Genomic DNA, 23,993 nt, shown 5'->3' on the forward strand with positions numbered 1-23,993 from the left:
AGTTGTGTTTTGCTATGTTTAGTTGTGTTTTGCTATGTTTAGTTGTGTTTTGCTATGTTTAGTTGTGTTTTGCTATGTTTAGTTGTGTTTTGCTGTGTTGTTGTGTTTTGTTGTGTTTTGCTATGTTTTGTTGTGTTTTGCTATGTTTTGTTGTGTTTTGCTATGTTGTGTTTTGCTATGTTGTGTTTTGCTACGTTGTGTTTTGTTTTGCTATGCTATGTTTTGCTATGCTATGTTTTGCTATGCTATGTTGTGTTATGCTATGTTGTGTTATGCTATGTTGTGTTATGCTATGTTGTGTTATGCTATGTTGTGTTATGCTATGTTGTGTTATGCTATGTTGTGTTATGCTATGTTGTGTTATGCTATGTTGTGTTATGCTATGTTGTGTTATGCTATGTTGTGTTATGCTATGTTGTGTTATGCTATGTTGTGTTATGCTATGTTGTGTTATGCTATGTTGTGTTATGCTATGTTGTGTTATGCTATGTTGTGTTATGCTATGTTGTGTTATGCTATGTTGTGTTATGCTATGTTGTTATGCTATGTTGTTATGCTATGTTGTTATGCTATGTTGTTATGCTATGTTGTGTTATGCTATGTTGTGTTATGCTATGTTGTGTTATGCTATGTTGTGTTATGCTATGTTGTGTTATGCTATGTTGTGTTATGCTATATTATGCTATGTTATTATGCTATGTTGTTATGCTATGTTGTGTTATGCTATATTATGCTATGCTATGTTGTTATGCTATGTTGTTATGCTATGTTATGCTATGTTGTTATGCTATGTTGTTATGCTATGTTGTTATGCTATGTTGTTATGCTATGTTGTTATGCTATGTTGTTATGCTATGTTGTTATGCTATGTTGTGTTATGCTATGTTGTGTTATGCTATGTTGTGTTGCTATGTTGTGTTGCTATGTTGTTATGCTATGTTGTGTTATGCTATGTTGTGTTATGCTATGTTGTGTTATGCTATGTTGTGTTATGCTATGTTGTGTTATGCTATGGTGTGTTATGCTATGGTGTGTTATGCTATGGTGTGTTATGCTATGGTGTGTTATGCTATGGTGTGTTATGCTATGGTGTGTTATGCTATGTTGTGTTATGCTATGTTGTGTTATGCTATGTTGTGTTATGCTATGTTGTGTTATGCTATGTTGTGTTATGCTATGTTGTGTTATGCTATGTTGTGTTATGCTATGTTGTGTTATGCTATGTTGTGTTATGCTATGTTGTGTTATGCTATGTTGTGTTATGCTATGTTGTGTTATGCTACGTGTTGTTATGTTACGTGTTGTTATGTTTTGTTATGCTATGTTTAACCCCTTCTCTGCTGATGACGAGCCTAGGCTCGTCATGCAGCACGGTGCTCGTGTGCTGGTGACTAGCCTAGGCTCGTCATGAGCCGTGGAACGCTCACACGCGGGGCTAATTTCCCCGCTGTGCTGAGCGTTACATTGCGCGGGCGTGGTCATGACGAGCCCAGGCTCGTCACCAGCACACGAGCACCGTGCTGCATGGCGAGCCTGGGCTCGTCATGAGCACAGCCGTGCCGTGCGCGGCCCCCCTCCCCCCGCGCTGTGGGGAAATTAGCCCCGCAGCGAAGGGGTTAATTTTGCTATCCTTTGCTTTGTTTTGTTATGCTATGCTATGTTTTTTTATGCTGTTTTGTTATGCTATGTTTTGTTATGCTATGTTTAGTTGTGTTATGCTGTGTTTAGTTGTGTTATGCTGTGTTTTTTGGTATGCTGTGTTTTTTGGTATGCTGTGTTTTTTGGTATGCTGTGTTTTTTGGTATGCTGTGTTTTTTGGTATGCTGTGTTTTTTGGTATGCTGTGTTTTTTGGTATGCTGTGTTTTTTGGTATGCTGTGTTTTTTGGTATGCTGTGTTTTGGTTTTTTGGTATGCTGTGTTTTTTGGTATGCTGTGTTTTGGTTTTTTGGTATGCTGTGTTTTTTGGTATGCTGTGTTTTTTGGTATGCTGTGCTGTGTTATATTTTGCTATCCTATGCTTTTTTTTGTTGTGGTATGTTGTGTTTTGTTGTGGTATGTTGTGTTTTGTTGTGGTATGTTGTGTTTTGTTGTGGTATGTTGTGTTTTGTTGTGTTATGCTATGCTGGTGAGGGGGAGGGGATGTGAGGGGGAGGGTGTGTGTGTGTGTGAGTGAGGGGGTGTGAGGGTGGGTGAGGGGTGTGAGGGTGGGGGTGTGAGGGTGAGTGAGGGTGTGAGGGTGGGGGGTTGTGAGTGTGAGGGGGTGAGGAGGTGTGTGAGAGGATGAGTGAGGGGATGAGTGAGGGTGAGGGGATGGGTGAGGGGTTGTGAGGGTTGTGAGGGTGAGTGAGGGTGTGCGACAGGGTGGGTGACAGTGTGTGAGTGAGGGGGTGTGAGGGTGAGAGGGGGGGGTGTGAGGGTGAGAGGGGGGGTGTGAGGGTGAGAGGGGGGGTGTGAGGGTGAGAGGGGGGTGTGAGGGTGAGAGGGGGGTGTGAGGGTGAGAGGGGGGGTGTGAGGGTGAGGGGGGGGTGGGTGAGGGGGGGGTGTGTGAGGGTGAGGGGTGTGTGAGGGTGAGGGGTGTGTGAGGGTGAGGGGGATGTGAGGGTGAGAGGGGGGGTGTGAGGGTGAGAGGGGGGGTTGAGGGTGAGGGGGGGGTGTGAGGGAGGGGTGTGAGGGTGAGAGGAGGGGTGTGAGGGTGAGAGGGGGGGTGTGAGGGTGAGAGGGGGGGTGTGAGGGTGAGAGGGGGGGTGTGAGGGTGAGAGGGGGGGTGTGAGGGTGAGAGAGGGGGTGTGAGGGTGAGAAAGGGGGATGTGAAGGTGGGGGTGTGAGGGTGAGAGGGTGAGGGTGAGAGGGTGAGGGTGAGTGAGGGTGGGTGTGTGAGGGTGAGTGAGTGAGGGTGAGTGAGGGTGGGGTGTGAGTGTGTGGGGGGGGTGTGAGGATGAGTGGTGTGTGAGTGTTGTGTGGGGGTGTGAGTGAGGGGTTGTGAGGGTGAGGGGATGGGTGAGGGGATGAGTGAGGGTGAGGGGATGAGTGAGGGTTGTGAGGGTGTGCGACAGGGTGGGTGACAGTGTGTGAGTGAGGGGGTGTGAGGGTGAGTGAGGGTGAGAGGGGGTGTGAGGGTGAGAGAGGGGGTGTGAGGGTGAGAGAGGGGGTGTGAGGGTGAGAGAGGGGGTGTGGGGGTTGTGAGGGTGAGGGGTGAGGAGGTGTGAGGGTGGGTGACAGTGTGTGAGTGAGGGGTCTGAGGGTGAGGGGGGTCTGAAGGTGAGGGGGGGTCTGAGGGTGAGGGGGGGTGTGAGGGTGTGGGGGTGTGAGGTTGAGGGTGAGTGAGGGTGGGAGGGTGTGGGGGTGTGTGAGGGTGTGAGAGTGAAGGGTTGTGAGGGTGAGGAGGTGTGTGAGGGTGTGCGGTTGAGTGAGGGGTTGTGAGGAGTTGTGAGGGTGACGGTGTGGGGGTTTGTGGGGGGTGTGGGTGTGGTGTGTGAGGGTGTCTGAGGGTGAGGGTGAGGGGGTGGGTGGGGGGGTGGGTGAGGGTGTGCGGTTGAGGGAGGAGTTGTGAGGGTGATGGTGTGTGAGGGTGTGGGGGTGTATGAGGGGGTGGAGGGTTGTGAGGATGTGGGGTTGAGGATGTGGGGTAGTGAGGGTGGGTGAGGTGAGTGGATGTGAGGTTGAGGGGATGTGAGGGGTTTTGAGGGTGAGAGGGTTGTGAGGGTGAGGGAGGGTGTATGAGGCTGGGTGAGGGTGAGAGGGTGTGTGAGGGGTTGTGAGGGGGGTGAGGGTATGATGGTATGTGAGGGTGACGGGGTGTGGGTGGGTGTGTGAGGGTGTGGGTGTGTGAGGGAGAGTGACGGTGTGTGAGGGAGAGTGACGGTGTGTGAGGGAGAGTGACGGTGTGTGAGGGAGAGTGACGGTGTGTGAGGGAGAGTGACGGTGTGTGAGGGAGAGTGACGGTGTGTGAGGGAGAGTGACGGTGTGTGAGGGAGAGTGACGGTGTGTGAGGGAGAGTGACGGTGTGAGGGGGTGTGAGGGTGAAGGGGTGTGAGGGGGTGTGAGGGTGAAGGGGTGTGAGGGGGTGTGAGGGTGAAGGGGTGTGAGGGGGTGTGAGGGTGAAGGGGTGTGAGGGGGTGTGAGGGTGAAGGGGTGTGAGTGGGTGTGAGGGGGAGGGTGAGGGGGAGGGTGAGGGAGGGGGAGGGAGAGTGCGGGGGTTGTGTGGGGGTGAGTGAGGGTGTGGGGGTGAGTGTGTGAGAGTGAGTGCGAGGGTCCGAGTAAATGGTGGCAGGGCAGACATCATCAGAGAGAAGAGACTGCGTGGTCACTGCGTTGGTCAGTTTCAGAATCGGGAGGGGCAGAATCAGAACAGTCTGCGAGGGATCAACGTGATAAAAGGCAAAGCATAGCAGATGTAGCATTGCAGCTACCTAGTCGAGTGTTTTCAAGCTGAGTGTCCCTAGAGAGATGGCAATACAGCAACCTCATTTGAGAAGCAAGGCTACTGTAAACCAGCACGGTAAGCTCTCACTTTCGTCCAGAAACAAGCTCTCGGCATTGCTTTGGCAAGGGGAGCGGGAGTGCATTCCTTTGAAGTCTGATGCGCGGGAGCGACAGCCTTTGAAGTCTGATTGGGGGGGGGGGAGCGGCAGCCTTTGAAGTCTGATGCTGAGGCACAGACAAATGGTGGTGTGTGACGTGGCTGGCTTGTGCACCCGGCTGTCTCACATGAACTGTGTCTAATCCGCAGTTTTGGTAGAGTTTTCGGACGGGTTACTAGAATCTCGCCGCAATACTTACGCATTGCTCAGCGAGACCTAAAAAAGGGCGCTCATGTTTGCCTATTTTGTATGCAGTTCTGAATACACGTCATGTCTCTTCATGTACTTTAATTTGCATTTTCAAATTGTACTGTGGAATACTTTCACGGGTCCTATGTTCTAAAATAGCTAGTGCCTTAAGATGACAGGAGCTATTCTTATGACGAAATATTTTTTTCCGCAGAGAAATTTGCTGCTTGTCTTTAGAAGGGCCATATGGGATGACCAAGCAATCTACCCATTCCCTGGGAAAATGCACACCTTGACTTGTTTCTGTTGTAAGATTTACCTTCCTGCACACTTTACATCCAAGCTTGCCTTTGGAAAATAAGAAAATGCCAATACTGCCAAGTGATTTCAAATACACTTATTTTGTACCGTGCATATGGACAAGACTGTATGCAAGAAGGAATTTATCTGATTGGACTCAATCAATTTAACTCTGCATTTTATTTGCACAATTCATCAATTTTGTTATTTTTTCAAAATATTTTATCTTTTCAGAAAAGCTTTTTGAAGCACATTACAAATACACAATACAAGAGATAATTATGTCATAAATCACCTATATACACCATTCATACAAATAAGACATTGCAATCATACTGTGAACTCATTCAAACTCCTAACACTCTAAAAGGCAAAACAACATACTTTTTGTACAATTATAAACCGTATATGGAAGAGAAACCATAGATCTACAATTTCATATGAATCACTTTAATGTACAGATTTGTTCGATTCTCTAATAGTTTCCACGAGAGAAACGTGTTATCAAGGGGTCTACGCGTTTCGAACTCCAGGTTTAAGGAGTTCTCGTCAGGACCAATAGCTGCGAATGACAAAAACATGGGGACCTGTATTAGTGAGTGACCTCTTAGTGCATAAACCTGCATGGGTTCAACACCCACATCTCTGCCTCTTACCTCTCTAAATGTAGCAAGATGTGCCTCATATATTCCACATTAGTCACGGAGCGGGACCACCTGTATAGCAATTAAATAAATTTACTGAAGTGGCTTACTCATGACACGATTTCATTACAGTCATACTCAATCTCATACTTACTGAATGTAAGGGGTTGTTTATCCTTGATTCTAAAATGAGTAAAGGACAAGGATTTTGTCAGTGCTTAATGTTTTAGTTGGATCTGGAAATCACCATTTAAAACTCAGCGTTTCTTACCAGGTAATTCGATGTAGTCGCCGAAAATACTGGCTTTGATTTGATCAAAACGATGACCACGGGGCGACTGTGGGGGCCAAGAGCTGACACGTCTTAGTGCGCGTGGTGAGCAGAGGTAATTGTATCCCTAAAATACTCTGCAAGTTTTAAACTATCATGTCGCCATCGCCTTACCGGTAAAAGTCGATTCAGTTCCGTAGACCAGCAGGCTGGGTGATCAATTTGATCCACACTATCCACCACATTTCCTTGGAGTATGTGACTGTCGTTGGTGCCACAGCCATCTATCAATACTTTGTCTTCAATCAATCAACAGAATTTGTATAGCGCGCTACTCACCTGTAGGGCTTCAAGGCGCTGAGGAGGGGGGGGTCGCTACTGCTCAAACAGCCAGGTCTTGAGTTGTTTCATGAAGGAGAGATGGTCCAGGGTCAGCCGTAGGTGAGTGGGGAGGGAGTTCCATGTCTTGGCTTCCAGGTAGGAGAAGGATCTTCCTCTGACGGTGTATTTGCGGATTCGTGGGACGGAGGCGAGGGCGAGGCTGGTGGATCAGAGCCGGCGGGTGGGTGTGTAGAATGTGAGGCGGCTGTTGAGGTACTTCGGGCCCGTGTCGTGGAGAGCCTTGTGTGTGTGGGTGAGGAGTCTGAACATGATCCTCTTGTTGGCGGGGAGCCAGTGCAGGTCTTTCAGGTGGGCAGAGATGTGGCTGTGGTGAGGGATGTCCCAAGATGAGTCGTGCTGAAGCGTTCTGAATGCGTTGGAGTCTTTTCTGGAGTTTGGCTGTGGTTCCAGCGTAGAGGGTGTTCCCGTAGTCCAGACGGCTGGAGACGAGGACCTGGGTGACCGTCTTCCTCGTTTCGGTGGGGATCCATCGGAAGATCTTTCAGAGCATGCGATGTGCAGGGTGTTGAAGCAGGATGACAAGACGGCGTTGACTTGCTTGGTCATCGTGAGGGAGGAGTCCAGGATGAAGCCCAGGTTGCGTGCGAGGTCCGTTGGCTTGGGTGCGGTGCCCAGGGCAGGGGGCCACCAGGAGTCGTCCTAGGCGGAGGGAGATGGTCCGAGGATGAGGACTTCCGTCTTGTCTGAGTTCAGTTTCAGACGGCTGATCTTCATCCATTCCGTGACGTCTTTCATTCCTTCCTGGAGGTTGGCTTTGGCGGTGGCGGGGTCGTTGGTGAGGGAGAGGATCAGCTGGGTGCCGTCGGCGTAGGAGATGTTGAGGTTGTGTTGTCGTGCGGTGGCTGCGAGAGGGCTCATGTAGATGTTGAGGGTGGGGCTGAGTGAGGATCCTTGCGGAACGCCGCAGATGACTTTGGTGGCCGCGGATCGGAACGGGGGGAGGCGGACTCTCTGGGTTCTTCCGTCGAGGAACGAGATGATCCACTCCAGGGCCTCTCCTTGGATTCCGGTGTTGCTGAGGCGCTGTATCAGGATGCGGTGGCATACGGTGTCGAAGGCTGCTGAGGTCCAGGAGGATGAGGGCAGCAGTTTCCCCGTTGTCTAGCAGGGACCTGATGTCGTCGGTGGCTGCGATGAGGGCGGTCTCTGTGCTGTGGTTTGCTCGGAAACTCGACTGTGAGGGGTCGAGGGATCCGTTGGTCTCGAGGAAGGCCGAGAGTTGTCTGTTGACGGTCTTCTCGATGACTTTGGCTGGAAAGGGGAGGAGCAAGATGGGGCGTAAGTTCTTCAGGTCCTTGGGGTCCGCTGTGGGTTTCTTCAGGAGGGCGCTCAGCTCGGCATGTTTCCAACTCTCCGGGAAAAGTGGAGGATGCGAAGGAGCTGTTGATGATGTTCCGGAGTTGGGGTGGGATGATGGAGTCGACTTTGTTGAAGATTTGGTGTGGGCAGGGGTCGGTAGGGGAGCCGGTGTGGATGGTGGTCATCAGGCGGGTGGTTCTTGGGTGGTCTCGGGGGTCCAGGTGCAAAGGGTGGTGGTGGGGGCACTGGATTGGTGGTTGGGTGCGAGGTCAGCTCGCCGAAGCTGTTGTGTATGTCGGCGATCTTTCGGTGGAAGAACGAGGCGAGTGAGTTGCAGAGGTCTTGCGAGGGTGTGATGTCGTTGTTACAGGCGCTGGGGTTTGGAGAGCTCTGTAACGATGCTGAAGAGTTCTTGCTGTTATGGGTGTTGTTGTCCAGTCGTTCTTTGAATGTTGTCTTCTTGGTGGTGCAGATTAGCTGGTGGTGTTTGCGGGTGGCGTTCTTGAGGGCGGTCATGTGTTCTGATGTCTGGTCGTGCCGCCAGGCTTTCTCGAAGGTGCAGCAGGTTTTCTTGGCGTTTTTGAGGTCGTTGGTAAACCACGAGGCTTTCCTGCTGCCAGGCTGCTGGGAGGATTCTTCAGTGGTGCGAGTTCGTCGGCGCAGTTGGTAAGCCACTGTGTGAGGTTGAGGGCTGCTTCGTTGGGGTCTGTCGTGTTGGTGGGAGGGTTCTGGCTGAGGGCGGTGGTGAGCTGGTCGGTGGTGATCTTGCTCCAACTTCTGCGGGGAACCTGTTGCGGGTGGTGGTGCGTCGTGGTTCTCCTGAAGTTGAAGTGGACGCAGCTGTGGTCTGTCCAGTGTAGTCCGGTTGAGTGGCTGAAGGAGATGTGTTTGCTGGAGAAGATGGGGTCGAGTGTGTGGCGGGCGTAGTGGGTGGGGGTGTTCACCAGTTGCTTGAGCCAGAGGTTGGCGAGGTTGTCCAGCAGGGCGGTGGTGTTGCAGTCCTTGTTGTTCTCCAGGTGGAAGTTGAGGTCCCCTAGGAGGATGTAGTCTGTGGAGGTGAGGGCGTGCGGACGGACTGGGATGGCTTCGCTGAATTGTGTGCTTGGTCCCGGGGGTCTGTAGATGAGGGTGCCTCTGAGGGTCGTCTTGGGGTCGGTGTGAATCTGGAAATGAAGGTGCGGATGGTGTTTCTGTGGACGATGGCGATGCCTCCTCCGGTTTGGTTGACGCGGTCCCTCCGGGTGATCTTGTAGCCATCCGGGATGGCTATGGCGATGTCGTGGGCTGAGGAGGCGTTTATCCATGTTTCTGTGAGGAAGGCGACTCTTCTCGGGCATCCTGACACTTTCACTTGTTTGCCTTTCAAAACCCTGATTTGCATTTGCCATTGGTCCTTCCGATCTGGAGCCGGTTGACTTCTGTGTTTCGCGAGATGTGGCTGGAGCATTTTTCTTCTGCAGCCACTGAAGCATCTGCATAAATAATTGTGTAAATACATACATTTTACCCAAAACTCATGATTTATTTTAAATGCTGGCTGTCGGTACAAATTGGGATTTCCCACAAGACAATTTAAGTAAGAGTCCATGTCATTTTTTAATCCCACGGTAAGAACTATATTGAATATTAGCCATTTGACAATGAAAACCAAAGTGTAAATTAAAATGTGTGAGCCCACACTTAAGGCGCTTACTTGAAACCTGTTTTTACATGCATTTATGCAATGGGATAATGGGGGCGATTAAATTCTACATTGTTTATATCAATAAGCAGGTCCCAATAAATGTGAGGGAGTACATTGGATAGTCTCAGAACCTGGCTGAGGCTCTTTACCTCTTTAAAACTTGATGTTGAATTGAAGATAGTCGAATACTGCGAAGCTTCTGGGTTAGCAGCAATTTATGTGGCAGGCGGAAGAGATTTAGGAAGCACCCCTACTTCCGAGATTCTGTGACAACTGTGCTTTGCGGCCTATGCAGTGACACTGATTTGCCTCCGATCTAGCAGTAAACCTGATCACTCTCTAGCCTTGCAGTGCCGTGGTTTGATGATGACCCGTCTTTCTGGTTTGAGAACAGAAACACCCTCCTGGTTTCTGGTGAGTGTCTGCAACAGCACGATCTGAGAAACCTTTCAAATAAAGAAGGGAATGGTAAATAAAAGTTAACATGAATTTGCTAGAAACTACTGATCATGTTGCACTGGTATCTACAGAATGGGAACTCCTCAATATTAAATTGTTCCATAACTAAATTCAGGCACAAAAAAAACTGAAAGACACCAGTAAATCCTGGTTTAAAGACCACTATTCTAACTATTAAGCTCTGCTGCCCGTTCCTGCACCTTCTAATAAAGTAGGGACTACTTGAATGGCCAAGTAAACCCCCTTGATGTCTTACTGCAGTACACATCTTATAGCAGCTGGTAAACCAGACATGGAACATAATAAGTTGATAAGTTATGGCATAAAGCATTTTAGTTAGCCGAGGCAGTGTGTGCATACTAGTTACATTTAATTAACACTTGTACCTCATTGTCAGTGTTTTCTGTGCTGGGAGCACTGTTGACTACGTCATTCTGTGACACTCAAGCAAAGCAAAGTTGTAGTCCTATATTTTTTTCATGTGCTTTACGCAGTATGCACAAGGTCAGCATTAGATGTTTAAACATGAATGGTAAAATATCCTAGTTTGCAGATGTTTTCCACATAATTATACCTCTGCCGTATTTTTGCACATGATACATCTGCCGCGTAATCTGATGGTTTTATCAAAAAAATTGTTTGTAGCGCAAACGGATCAAAAGTTACTAAACCACGTGAATTGTGTTGCTGTGAAGTGGAAGGCCGTGTGCAAAGGTTGACTGGTCACCTTTCTCACCGCTGCATTTGCATGTTACACTGGGATTAACCCCTTGGCTGCTGCCGTCGGCCAATGGTCGTCGCGTGCACTAACTTGGTAGTGCTTCGAACGTCCGTTGGCTGACACTGCCCCACCCGTTTTTCGAACGTTCAGCACTGGAGCTGAACGTTCGACACAGCCAAGGTGTTAATGAGGTGAAAGCTTTCCCGAGACTGTTAGTATGTGTAAAAATGTCAAAATAATAAAGTATCAGAAAATGTACTACATAACCGTGCAGTCTTTTTTTGCTGCATAATATAGTCCACACTGCAACATAATGTTGTCCTCCATTGCTGCATAATTACAGTGCCCCCAAAGCAGGCAGCACATGCTAAAAGTGATTGTTTATGAAGCAGAGATACCATGAAGTTTGTGAGCTTAGTGACATATTTATGGGAATGGTGGCGCAGGGCAGCACAGCAAGTTACTTTGCTGCACTGCCCTGTATCACAGGGAAAGGGCAAGAATGCACGGTATTTATCCAATATGGTGCATTCCTGTCTTTTCCCCCTGCGCTGGCGCCATTTCGACAGCCTAGTGTCAACGCAGGCAAACTTGCCCCATACTGCAAGGGGGCCTCCTTTACATGCAGGATTGTTTTTATGCAGGAAGGGGCACCTTCCTGTACAAGGACCATATTGAGAGGCTTTTTCATCTTTCTATGTGTGCTGCAGAATAAAGCACACTTTGAAGGAGGAAAAAACTAGGAGATATCAAGATATTTCTCCTAGTTATGCCCCCCCTGGGGCAGCACAAGATTTTGACGCATTCCCAGGATTACAAGTCCTTGTAAATCTGTGAATGCGTCAAAAACAGTGGGAGTTGTGTTGGAGACTTTTATTGTTGCAGGAAAACTAGTGGGAGTACAAGGAACTCTGCCGTGATATATGCGTTATTAAGAATGAGTCATTATGCTGCCCAGTTCTGCTGGTTTTGTTACTGGGGGCCGATTTTGCAGCATTTGTGCTGCGTTGCACTACTCAATATGTATGAAGTTGTTTAAAGACATGCAAAGTGGCTTTACTTGGTTTTTAGGTCTCGGCTAAAAGACGCGCGTAAGCGCGTCTCCGCCGAGATCTTATGTCAGCGAGTATCATTCCCAGGAGACAGTCCTGGCCACGCGCATCCTTCCAGGCGATTTGTAACTGGAACGCGCGCTGTGGCCAGGCGCTGTCTCCTGGGAAGCGCAAGCACCACACACGCATGCGCATACACACACACACGCGCCCATGCACGCACGCACATACATACATACAGAGACACCACCCCTGACTCATACACACACGCGCGCACACACACAAGTGCACCGAGGCCCCCCCTCCCCCTCCCCTCCCCCGCCGTCACCGTCGCGCACATACATACATACACACACACACACGAGCATACACACACACACGTGCACCAATCGCGCTCCAGAACTTACCTTACCTCAGCACGCGGCGCCCAACCTCCTGCTGGCGCGGCCCCGGGGCTCTACACCGCTCACAGGAGCCCCGGGCCGCGAGACGCTACGACTCCGCCTGCCTCCTCTTCCGGTGTGAACGTGGCCCCGCCCCCGTCACAGGCGACCGTGCCTGACTTCCGGGGCGGCCGCGAAATTCCGGGCGGACAGACATTTGTAAGATTACAAGATTGCAGTCTGAAAAGTAATCCAATATGCTTCCCAAGGATTTACATACTGGCAGATTGCGCAATGAAGAAAAGAGAGAGTACGTGATTAGCCCAAGACCACACCATTTTCTAGAGCGGCGAAGGGCAGATTCTAACTTGAGGCAGACCGTTTATCAGCAGCAGACGTGAATTGACTAGGTAAACTCGACACGGCTGATAAGGCACCGCGCCCCAGCTGTATCAGCCTTCCGAGGGACCAGACAGTGAACAAAACTTTCACTTTTGAAAAAGGCCAATTTACCGCTGCTCACACCTCTGCCCACCGTCTCTTTTTTTTCGACGGCATACTGCCCTACATCCACGGGCACAGCAGGACCACAGGGTTCAGGGATTTTAAAAAACGAGGCGCTGTGGAAATCGCTTCAGTTGGACTAGAAGCCGAAGCCTTGTACAGGACCATGCCCTACACTTGAAAACTAGGGGCCTAAATAAAAGAATGATTGTTCAGTGACAACTTTCCATTAATGCAAAAAAATTACGTTTGGTGAATCCGGGATTAGGATAGGCAAAGATCAGACGCAATCACATGCACCTTTGTTTACCTGCGTAAACACCCCACGCCCCCAACTGCCCCATACAAAGCCGAAGATCGAGCATCTCCACCCATCGCAGACGGACACTTCCCTTGTAGTGCCTGCACTTATCTCCGGAATCCTGCCCCCCCTCATCCACCAGCGACCCAAGATGGCTGTCCCTCCTTCTGTACACTGCATATACCAGGAGCTGGCCACTACCTCAACACCGCAGGCGTGATTCTATAGTATACTGCAGTGAGCCGTCATGCCATCACGTCCATCTGTTGTGGCCTCGAGGCGGGCACGCCCCAGGGCATGGGCAGCGCCGGGAAAGCTGACCTCCACAGATTTCCTGTTCGGATTCTGTCTGGCTCTGCCAGTTCCTCTAGTGGAAAGTTCTCACAGTCGGACCCTGGCGAGCAGGAAGGGATGGGCAGGCCGACCAGCGGTGCCCGCCACTAGCCCAGACCAAAAGCATCGGAAAATATTTAAAAATAAATATACCAACAGGGAATCAGCGACTGTGTCTACAAATTACAAGGGATGCCACCTGTGAAAAATGCTGGCTGGTTAAGGGGCCAGTATGTGGACATCTCCTTGGCAAGCAATGGTGTATTTGATCAGTGTTATGTCTCGGCTAGACAGAGCATGCATCCACCTGTGGGCTTACAGGACACCCATCTCCTAACATTGGTAACATTTAGCGTCACTCATTTTGTTGATGCCATTTGTCATGACATGCAGGTGTCATGCCCTCTTCTTGTGTTTGCCTTCTCTTAGCGCATGTCCCAAGTACATGTCACCCTACACTGCTCCCAGTTTGTGGGGTTATTTTTTCTTTGTTTTCAAGCACTCCATATGAGTACTTGAGTTTTCAGGCCATCTCCCTTGTGCACATACACACAGACCACAAAAATGCAAATGCATGTACATATATGCACTTCTTAAATAAATGTAATACACGACCACCACTTAGTGAGTGCAGAGTAGTGAGTAGTGAGTGCAGAGTAGTGAGTGCAGAGTAGTGAGTGCAGAGTAGTGAGTGCAGAGTAGTGAGTGCAGAGTAGTGAGTGCAGAGTAGTGAGTGCAGAGTAGTGAGTGCAGAGTAGTGAGTGCAGAGTAGTGAGTGCAGAGTAGTGAGTGCAGAGTAGTGAGTGCAGAGTAGTGAGTGCAGAGTAGTGAGTGCAGAGTAGTGAGTGCAGAGTAGTGAGTGCAGAGTAGTGAGTGCAGAGTAGTGAGTGCAGAGTAGTGAGTGCAGAGTAGTGAGTGCAGAGTAGTGAGTGCAGAGTAGTGAGTGCAGAGTAGTGAGTGCAGAGTAGTGAGTGCAGAGTAGTGAGTGCAGAGTAGTGAGTGCAGAGTAGTGAGTGCAGAGCAGTGAGTGCAGGTGCAGAGTGGTGTGTATTGGCAATGTAAATGACAATGCCATTTATTTATGATTTAAAGAAAAAAAAAGAAATGTCATGAGCAATGCCAATAGCTCTACCTTTAATGATGCCGAGACCATTGCATTGCAAATGCTTGTTAAAACATGACTTGGAGCTTTGCATTGTGCATGTACCACATTGCAAGGTGCAAGCATGACGCAAGGCCCTTGAAAGCATGCTCCTTTGTCTGGTGTGCATGCAAATCCTGCATTGCAAATCCCTGGTGAGTTGCATTAGTACCACTGGAACAAGGCCAGTGGCGGCACTAGTGGGTGAGGTGGACTGGCCGCAAGGGTCCTGTGAACTCTGTGACAAAGTCACTGCTGCTCTAGGGTGTGCTGCTTTGTAGGCCTGTCCACAGACTGGAGGTGAACTTCAGTATGGATTGTGGTGGACAGGGCTTCAAGGTTAACCAACACTGGCCACTGTAGGGTTCACCTGCTGGTGCTGAAAGACCAGGACTTCTAAGGTCTAGTGAGGCCTTCTAAGGTCTATCTTGGGAATGGTCTGATGGACTAGGCATGAAGGCTGAACCAGGTTCCCCAGTTCCAAATTCGGTAGCTCTGGCCATAGTGCCACATCCTAACCCCACCGAACACCCTTCTGCCCCACTGAATGAAACTCACTGTCTTCAGCTAGAACCCAATTCTGCCCCATTATAAAAACACCTGATTGTGACTCATTTCAAATTATGCACTGCCTGAAAAAAAGTAACGACATTCTGGAAAAAGCAAACACTCATAGAGAATGCAGAATTATGTAAAGCATGCAAAATATAAGCTAGAACAACATGTTACCTTAACGCTTTTACTCTCATTGTTCAGAAATCAATGAGTATTTTTGTGTCTCAAGCATTGAGGACATGAATATAGGGCTTCTCCTGTGAATATGTGTTAAGCAGGGCTCAGAAGACCAATGAACTCTTCAAGAGAATCTGATTGGACTCACGGAAACCCACAAGGGCTCCTTCATATTCATGTCAGCCAACTAGCTGCTCAAACATAGTATAGCAAATATGTATTCAAGTTGGCTTTGCTTCGTTAATCTTTATTTCGGCAATTTTGCCATAAAAGATAAAACCTAAAATTCATACAGAACAAGAATCAGACATCGGTGTTGCATCAATAGCAGGATAGCACACTAGTACAAAGAAAGAAGATACCCCAATACACAATAATCTATACTGTAAAAACAGACGAATGAATCAAAACTAATTATTTAAAAACAGTCTATCATATTACAATTAAAAATATAAGCAATTTAACAATACAGCTGAAAATTTTACATAAAATAACCTGGTGTATAAAAATGTGTTCACTAACTAATGCATAGTCTGAATCGAAGATAAGAGTACCCTGGGAATTAAAACGCAATCTCTTGTGCCATGCTGCTTCGAGAAATTTGGCCATTGCGAAAACCGTTACGCTTGAGAGGTCAGTCTTAAGAATTCTAAAGGCCTCAGAGCATTTAGCAAACCCTAGATTTTTGCAAAGTGGGATTATCCAAAACCTTCTAGTCGCAATGTAGGCAGGGCAAAAGAAAACTAAATGCAATTCATCTTCAAGCCTGCAATTGCAGCCGGGGCAGTTTTCCAGGGAGTGCTGCTTCTATTTACTGGTAAATGCTCTTAGCGGAAGAGTGCCATACCGCCATTGCATATATAATTTCCTGGCCAGATTCGGGAAAATGTCATAAAGTACGGTCTCGAACTTGTAGGATTCCTTAACCCCTATAAAAGTGTTAGCTAGGGAATCTGGGCGTGTACCCTGTATATGCGATGCAAGATTGCATGCATGAAAAGTTGCCACCAGATGTTTGCGGGACAGTCCTTGACGAGCCACTTCAGGATCACTCCAAAGGGTCGGGAGACCCAGCCGGGCAAACTTAGTTTTTAGATATTTAAACCATGGGATGTTCTCTATAGTAGGAAGAGCAAGAATTTCCTGCAGTTCCTGCCTATAGTTGGCTAACTCAGGAGTGGACCATAATCTTCTCCTAAAAGTCAAGGGCTTTAAACCCAGTACTTCGTCCAAAGTTTTCAGACCCAGATCCAACCTAAGGGGAAAGAGGGGGGTGCTAGCCGGTAACTTTAAGAGTTGTCTAATAAACTTGTTTTCGACAATGACTAGCTCTTTTTTGCACACATGACCCCAGAGTTCACTGCCATAGAGAATCTCACCTCTGGCCTGGAGTCTGTAGATCTCCAACGGGGGGCCTATTGGTCTAGCAGATGATTTATTAGAGTTCACTAGCCTGATTATTCCCCCTGCTATTTGATCTAGTCTGAGCTGGGACCTAACTTGATGGTCGCCCCATTCCAATTTATCATTCATGGTCACACCCAGATACTCAAACGTAAAGACTCTTTCTAACCTGTTCAGGCCTATAGAGGGGTTGGGGCGTGTTTTTTGGTGGGGGATTAAAAATCATGTACTTGGTCTTGAGGGCATTTATTTTGAGACCATGCTCTCCACAAAATGCCTCAAAGCCCTCCAGAATACGCTGGATCCCCATTGGGGATTTCGACAGCAGCAGGGTGTCGTCCGCAAACATAATTGCGGGCACCCTGCTGCCGCCGAGCCTTGGTGCATCTGTGTTGGGGACCTTATTTAGGTAATCTATTACCCCGTTGACAAAGAGGCAAAACGGGGTCGGTGCTAGGACACATCCTTGCCTTACCCCTCTGTCAACGGGAAATCTTTTTGAGAGGCTGCCCAACCTCCCACACCTAACCTGTGCAAAGTTGTGTGTATGTAGACGAACGATAATGCCTAAATGAGCGGGGGGGGATACCCAGTTTGGCGAGTACCGTCCATAGTTTACTCCAGAATAAGGGCCCGACACGTTTGAATATGGGGAGGATTCGTGCATAGAGCTCGGAAATGTGGGCAGGGTTGTCCAAGAGCTTGACCCACCTCACTCTGCGCCTGTCATTAATTAGGATTAGATTTGGATCTAAAAATGCCTCTGCCGGCTGGTCACCTGTGGGGCCACCGGGCGAGACCAGCGAAAGAATCAGCGCATTGTGATCACTGTTTATTCTTTGCACTACTGCAAAGTCAGAAACATTTTTCCAGTCAGATGTCTGAACAAGGATATAGTCCAAATGAGACTCCTGCCCTGTCTTATTAAAGGTAGGTTTTGAAGGGATGTCACCCTTAGTTCGGCCATTACAAGCCCTCAGAATTACTGAGGGTGAGTGCCAAAATTTGAGTTGCTAAGGGTGACCATGGCTTAGCTGGGGGGGGCCATCTAATTGCGGAATTCCCCACTGGTCATCCTCCTCCAGAAGTGCTCATACTGACAGTTAAAATCTCCCCCCAAAAGAATCCTAGCACCCTGGGGTATTGTGGGCAGAAATAGAGAAAGCTCATCAAAGGTGGGTGAGGGCTTTGTTATTCCCATCGGTCTGGAGTATATGTTTATCAGCGTGAATTGAGTATGGTTAGGCCATTCCAACAAGACACACTGAACATCCAATGAATTAGTTTTCAAAACCCTAGCCTTGCATCCCAAACGGGATGCCACCCATATGCAGAGACCCCCCGAAGGCCGTCCTTTCCCCTCCCACTTAGCTGGAATTGAAAAGGTTGCATAGCCAGATCGCCATTTATCCTCCCTTGCCCATGTCTCCTGAAACAGGCAAACATCCTGAGTGTCAATAAAAGACCCCCACTCGGGGGAGTCTAGTTTGCCCTGGAGTCCGGCTAAATTCCAGGAGACAATAGACAAACAGGTTATATGCTCGCCAGGAGAAGTTGCAGGGGAATCAAGCATAGTGGCCGCAGTAGTGTCCACCAGCTCAGTGGGGGGGTTCGGTGGGTTGGAGTTCCGCACCGGTACCACTCTCATCGGGGGGGGGGGGGGAAGGGGGACTATATGAGATTCCCCGTGTAGATCCAGTTGCCATATTTGACCCCCGGGCCAGGATGGCATAATTGGTATTGAAACTACTCTGGAACTCTCATAATCTGTACCTTCAGGGCCGAAGGTGTTTGATTGGCCACCCATGCCCTGTTCAGACTGTAATCTTCAATCCCAGTCGTCCATACCTGTAAACACATCAAACCTATTTACTGTCTCCAGGGGTGTAAAGGGTCTCAGATGATCCATTCTCCTATCGATGTTTCTATTAAACCTAGGAGGTACCATGTTCCACCCGAAGGGGTCAACAGCAGGTGAGGGGTGTGGTACTTGTGACTGGTACCTGATGTTATAGGGTAGTGAAGGGAAAGTCTGATTAGGAGCCTGGCCACCGTTATAGATGGAGGGGAACACTAAAGATCTGGGGTAGAAGTAGGTCAGGGGACGAGGGACGATGGAATTGAGTCAAGCTAGCCGGGCTGATGAGAGGTGTTACCTCGAAACCGGTCCGGTCCTCGGATGCTTGATTCCGTTCTGGGAAGGACATGGCTTTTGTAGTTCGGACTGGACTGTTCCCATGAGGCAACAGGGTCAGAGCTGATTTGCATATCGCCATTGTCTAACCCAGGGTGGTGTGGAGTGCAAAAAAACGATGGATTTGGGCCCAGATCTTTTGACTGGGGGAGTGTGTGACATTGATCCACATTCAGTCCATCACTTGTTGTTTTTGCAATTGCCGCCCTAAGTGCGCTGGGGATGCCCAGACGTGGGTCCCAGGCACTCCACACCACTTGGAGTCAAGCTAGCCGGGCTGATGAGAGGTGTTACCTCGAAACCGGTCCGGTCCTCGGATGCTTGATTCCGTTCTGGGAAGGACATGGCTTTTGTAGTTCGGACTGGACTGTTCCCATGGGGCAACAGGGTCAGAGCTGATTTGCATATCGCCATTGTCTAACCCAGGGTGGTGTGGAGTGCAAAAAAACGATGGATTTGGGCCCAGATCTTTTGACTGGGGGAGTGTGTGACATTGATCCACATTCAGTCCATCACTTGTTGTTTTTGCAATTGCCGCCCTAAGTGCGCTGGGGATGCCCAGACGTGGGTCCCAGGCACTCCACACCACTTGGAGTCAAGCTAGCCGGGCTGATGAGAGGTGTTACCTCGAAACCGGTCCGGTCCTCGGATGCTTGATTCCGTTCTGGGAAGGACATGGCTTTTGTAGTTCGGACTGGACTGTTCCCATGGGGCAACAGGGTCAGAGCTGATTTGCATATCGCCATTGTCTAACCCAGGGTGGTGTGGAGTGCAAAAAAACGATGGATTTGGGCCCAGATCTTTTGACTGGGGGAGTGTGTGACATTGATCCACATTCAGTCCATCACTTGTTGTTTTTGCAATTGCCGCCCTAAGTGCGCTGGGGATGCCCAGACGTGGGTCCCAGGCACTCCACACCACTTGGAGTCAAGCTAGCCGGGCTGATGAGAGGTGTTACCTCGAAACCGGTCCGGTCCTCGGATGCTTGATTCCGTTCTGGGAAGGACATGGCTTTTGTAGTTCGGACTGGACTGTTCCCATGGGGCAACAGGGTCAGAGCTGATTTGCATATCGCCATTGTCTAACCCAGGGTGGTGTGGAGTGCAAAAAAACGATGGATTTGGGCCCAGATCTTTTGACTGGGGGAGTGTGTGACATTGATCCACATTCAGTCCATCACTTGTTGTTTTTGCAGTCACTACCTAGGGGCCAGTTTAGTATATAGTTGACCGCTCGTGGGTCTCTGAAGTTTACAACAACTAGGTCACCCTCGCTGCCCTTGACCCTGCTACCCAGCCAAGAGAGTCGCCGGACATGCAAAATCTCACCGTTGATGTTGTGTGTGAGTGGTCTAAATTGGCTGAGCCAATGCATACTTTTATTTTTCAGCTGGTGGAACCCTTCTCTCTTGTTATCTGGCAATGTAGGGACCCCTGTCAGAACAACCACGTAAGGGACAGCTTCAGGGGGTAGTTCTACTTGGGGGCCTTTTGCGCGTAGGTGCCCTGATACGTCTAGTGGTACCCCAGTCCTCCCGTGTGTTTCCTGCAGATACTTTTTGAGGTCCCCTCGGGACTTCACTAGCTGGTTTTGAAACTAGATTGTTGCCCTTCTTGGGGGGTGGTGCCCTCTGCTGCTTGGAGTTTGTTTGATTAGTAGATTGAACTAAGTCTTTGGGGGCATTGGGAGTACACGATGTCACCAAGGCTGGAGGTGGGACAACCTCACTCACCAGTACCTTAGTTGGTCCCTCGTTGTTGCTCATTGCAAACTCAATGTCCTCAAGCCTTTTCTCAACCCTCTTCAGTCTCTCTATTATGGGTAAGATGAAAGACCTTATTAGGTGTTCCATGTTATCCAGTGAGACGGCAGTAGGTGCATCCTTTAGGAAGGGGTCAACAAGGCTGTCAGTTTGAACAGTGAAGATCTCAGCCTGTATAACTGATGCCAATGGTGAGGGAGGTACCGAGTTTAACGTATTAGCTAGTACGGCCTTTGGGGCCGGGGCAACTCTGATGCTAAACTTTGAGGATTTTCCATAGTCGGTATGACTGATCTTGGGCTTTTGCGGGTCCCCCCCTTCCGTCTTCTTTTACTAGGTGGTGGACCATGGACCTTGGCAGGCAATGTTTTTTTCGGCTTGGTTTTGGCGGGTTTGACCCGGACCAGAGTCCGGGTAGTCGGATCGACATCTATGCAAATGGGACTGGGAAGAGGAGTACCACTTATAGGCTGGTCGATAAGGACCAGGGGTGTGGGAGTGCAATCTCGTAGCAAAAGTGGGACACTCTCCAAGGATAGGAGGTCTTCGTTGCTACCAGTACATCCTACATTAGGGAAAAGGGCGTGGAGCGGGGGATCTGTGGAAGCCCTGTTCTTCATACATTCGATAGAGCGACGACGCTCTGCCAGTGACTTTTCCCTGTCTAGGTCAGTAAGAGCCCTAGTGTAATAATTATCAAGTGCGCCATTATTCAAACCCCCCGTCTTCTCTGAGAGCGCTTTATCTGGACTTTGGGCCATGACGGACAAATACACCTACTTATAATGACAGTAAGTGCAGTGGAAGAGCGTAGGCCCTGCCCGGCCTCACTCTGCCTCTGAGGGCCACAGAGGGCCCGCCCTTTGCCCGGGCTTTGCCCAGGGCTCCATCCCGCGCGATGGGCCGGCCTTTAATACACAAGGGAGGAGGGGTCACGGGAAGAGGCAGCAGGTGCGCGTGATGTTTCCTGCGCGCTGACCTGTGGGCCTCTCAGTCCCGGACCCCCGAGTCAGCAGTGATTCAAACAAACAGGAGCAACGATGGTCCCAATGGCAGGAATGTAAATAAATTGTAAATTGTGTGTCTTGTAAAGCGCACTGCTACCCGCACCGCAGGCCTCGTAGCGCTATAGACCGCTGGGGAACCCGTCCTGGCTTTCCCTGTGAGATAGTCCCTCCTGGGAGTCTCCAAGGTGAAACCAGGCATCCCCGGCGTTTGTGAGGGGCCGTTGTGGAGATGAGGCAAGCTTAATGCCCAGAGTTGCCGAGTGTGATCCCTGATTAGAGTAGGCACCAAGGCGAGAATTATCAAGTCCGCTGATCCTGGTCCAAGACCCTGCCGCGTCGGGAATCGAACCCTGGTCCCAGGCTGTTCTCTGCTCTCGGGTCTGCCGCCTCTAACCAGTGAGCCACACCACTCCACAGGAGAGGCGATGTAAGAACTCCCTCAATGACGGCAAAAAGAGACTGCGAGCGGCACACAGCATGTCACCCGCCCCTCCACGTGCAGCCACCACCACTGTGTCAGGATCACTCCTGGACAGTCTGGTCAAGTGTACTGCAAAGAAGAATGTGTGCGAGTAAGTAAATGTGGGTTCGAATGATTGAGTGCCTGAATGTAACTTGAGCATGAGTGAAAGAGTGGATGTGGATGAAAGTGAGAGGAAGTGAGTGAGAATGAGTAACGTCACGTAGAGTAAGTGAAACTGTAAGTTAGAATGAGGTAATCAGAGTAGGAAAAAGTGAGAATGTTGAAGAGTGAATGCAAGATACAACAAGCATTGGCATAGCCAATAGGTATCGCCTTTGGGACCTTATAAGTGTTTAGCCATGCAACAGTTGATGTTGTTGCACTAAGGGTAGTGTGCTGCATAACTAAATACTTATAAGGTCCCAAAAGCGAGACCTATTTTCTATGCCAATGCTTGTTGATATTATTCGAGGCACTACAAAACAAAAAAACATTTGCAAACATTTGTCAGCTTTAAAAGTGATTTTCTCTTGAGCATCTTTGAACAAAATTGAATCGGGTCAGATTTGAAGACATTACTTGTATTAAAATGTTTAATTAGTGCCCAGACTTCTTCTTTTGAGGATAGCCCAATTTACTAGAAAGGGGTCAATTATGAGACATCACACTGACTGCATCGTCATATACACTTGGAAAGTGTCATTTAAGGGACATCTCAAAGAAAGGATCTTTTAAGAAACCTGACACTGCTTACAACCAGCCACAGGAAAGAAAAGGTCACATAAAATAGATCCCGCTGCTCGAGACAGCGTACCCCTTGTCTCAGGCCCTAGGTTTAAAGGGGCACCCACAGGGCACACCACCTTAAGAATGGGCATTTATGGTGTATATGGGCAACGTCCCCTTAAGTAGTGATGCCCTCAAAGCGCTATTATGAGTAGCAACGCACTTAAAGCGCTATCTGTGTAGTCGTGCATTCATTTCATTACTCATGCATGTATTTCTTCATGCATGTAAATGTTGTTTTTACTTGTGTGCACCCACATATGGACATATTTAGGTACTTCTAAATTCGTAATGCACCTTATGTTTCCCAAGCCGCTTTGTGTAATTCACCAGGCATACTCTATATATATATTAACATAAGCTGCATTTAAAACAAGCCCGGCTTCGAAAGTGGTGCGTGCGCAAGTGAAAGTATCGCGTTTGCACATATGTCTTGAATGAACATGAGACTCGGCCTTGTTGTTGCACATGTTGGCAACTAGCAGACTAGTACTGAGGAGCACTGGTAGAGCTGTGGGTAGCCTCGCACCGAGCATGCTTGTCCTTGCTGCCGTTGGTCCCAGCACTGTGGTTCAGGACGGAGGTGCATTGGCAGAGCAGTGTACAGAAACACAAGATTGACGCATCAAGCCAGGACTGAATCACACGGGTGGAGCGGTGTATGGGCCCTGGGAGTGGAATAACAGGTCACGACTGGGGTGGACTGGAGGAGGCGGGAGGGTCCAAATGTGAGAGCAGCAAGGCTGACTGGGGGTCAGAACTGCGGTACATCAGGGAGAAAATAACTTAATAAAAAGACTTGAGGCGCATCAGCAGAGCCTCGGTACTGTAATTGCAGGTTAAGCTGCACGTTGAGATAGGCAGGGACAGCAGTGTCGGGCCCCTACTACTAGCAGCACAGAGAGCAGTGGCGGATCGGGATAGAGGCCCTTCGGTGGAGCTTTGTGACATTTTCATACATGCCAACATTTTAGAAGAGTGAAGAGGGAGATTTGTTTAAAATAACCGGAAGAATCAGTTTCCCCCATTGACTTTTGTTGAAACGGAGGCGGCAGGCAGCTGAAATAAAGCCAGTTTTGGCTTTAAATGTTGGGCGTCTCCCGTCCGAATGGGACCTATTGACATGTATGAATTTTAAATGCCCGCAGTGAGCCTGGCATGGGTGGTGCCGCCAACTGCCCTGGCCTCTGAACAGGGCACTACACATTGAAAAAAAATAACAACAAAAAAACAGATTAGAACATTTTCCGTTTATTAAACAAAATGCACCAGGTATTTTATTCCCCAAACTTACTTGATGTTTGTGGAGTTAAACTTCAGAGGCAGTCCAGGCTCCTCTTGCAGGCCCCGGTATAGAGAAAAGGGCAGAGCTGTAAAGGAG

The 23,993-nt window shown here is 49.0% G+C and overlaps 1 protein-coding gene and 1 pseudogene across 1 annotated transcript in view; one reads left to right on the forward strand and one right to left on the reverse strand.

Moving 5' to 3' along the window:
* The window catches only part of LOC147750732 (E3 SUMO-protein ligase KIAA1586-like), a 33,045-nt pseudogene extending 12,599 nt beyond the window's left edge, over positions 1 to 20,446 (reverse strand).
* The window catches only part of ORC5 (origin recognition complex subunit 5), a 333,695-nt gene that overhangs the window by 14,495 nt on the left and 295,207 nt on the right, over positions 1 to 23,993 (forward strand). The gene's annotated exons all lie outside the window — the stretch shown is intronic.

Source organism: Lissotriton vulgaris, chromosome 1_1 (genome assembly GCF_964263255.1).
Source record: "Lissotriton vulgaris chromosome 1_1, aLisVul1.2, whole genome shotgun sequence".
Lineage (NCBI taxonomy): Eukaryota > Metazoa > Chordata > Amphibia > Caudata > Salamandridae > Lissotriton > Lissotriton vulgaris.